This window comes from Mesocricetus auratus, unplaced genomic scaffold (assembly GCF_017639785.1).
Source record: "Mesocricetus auratus isolate SY011 unplaced genomic scaffold, BCM_Maur_2.0 Super-Scaffold_2245, whole genome shotgun sequence".
NCBI lineage: Eukaryota > Metazoa > Chordata > Mammalia > Rodentia > Cricetidae > Mesocricetus > Mesocricetus auratus.
Window position 1 is genome coordinate 24,337,214 of NW_024429180.1, and position 1,069 is coordinate 24,338,282.

A 1,069-nucleotide genomic window follows, 5' to 3' on the forward strand; every position below is an offset into this window, starting at 1 on the left:
GTAGTCAAAGTGCTTTTTCATTTTCATAAAACCAATTCAAAGCAATTGCAATGCCAGAGAGAGCTGAAGGAAGTTTTCTATCTTGGAGACCCCAGTTTTGTAGAAATACGTGGTCTTATTAAGCGATTTCCTTGTAGCTTTCTTCAATGTGACTTATTGAGATCTAACCGACATTTCCTCTGAGCTGTAGCTTAGATCATACCTGTCCCACCAAAGGCTGATACACAAGAAAACTAGTCCTCAGACTATTATCATTTGTGACTCATGGAATTTTTAATAGGTAAGATCTAATAGGAAGTCTTAGGTTACTGAGGTATGACCTTGAAAGGATTGTGGGACTTCATCTCCCCTCTTCCATCTTTGGGTCCTGGTTATCATAAGTTGAACAACGTCCTCTGCCTCTTGGTACTGCCATAACACGATGCCTTGCCACAGTCTCTCAGACAGCAGCACAAATGACAATGGACTGAAAACTTTCTTTTTTTATTGGATATGTTAACAGGAGGCTTAGTAAAAAAGACCAAAACCCATGGCATCATCAGACTCCTCAGATTCTTCCTTATTTGCTTCCACTTTCTTCTCCTCAGCAGTAGAGGGAGCAGGACCACCTGCTGGCGCGGTTCCAGCAGCTGGAGCAGGTCCACCAGCCCCTAAGTTGCAGATGAGGCTCCCAATGTTGACATTGGCCAAGGCCAGAAAGGTTCAACATTGACACCAGCTGCTTTAATGAGGGCATTGATCTTATCCTTCGTGACCGTCACTTCGTCGTCGTGAAGGATGAGGGCGGAGTAGATGCAGGCGAGCTCAGGGACAGAGGTCATGTTGTGGACTGCCGACTGAAAACTTTCAAGAGTTTCTTCTGTTAAACTGATTATCTTGTGCCTGGAGAGATGGATGAATGGTTAAAAGTACTTGTTGCTCTTGCAAAGGATCCAAGTTCCGTTTCCAGCACCCACATTGGTTGGTTCACAACCACCTGTAACACCAGATTCAGAGGACTCAATGACCTTTACTGGCCTCTGTGACCACCTATATACACATCTATTTAAAAAATATTGTCTCATGGATT

The 1,069-nt window shown here is 43.8% G+C and overlaps 1 pseudogene; it reads right to left on the reverse strand.

The window, feature by feature from the left end:
* Positions 1 to 507: 507 nt before the first annotated feature.
* LOC101829878 lies at positions 508 to 821 on the reverse strand (annotated as a pseudogene).
* Positions 822 to 1,069: the final 248 nt, after the last annotated feature.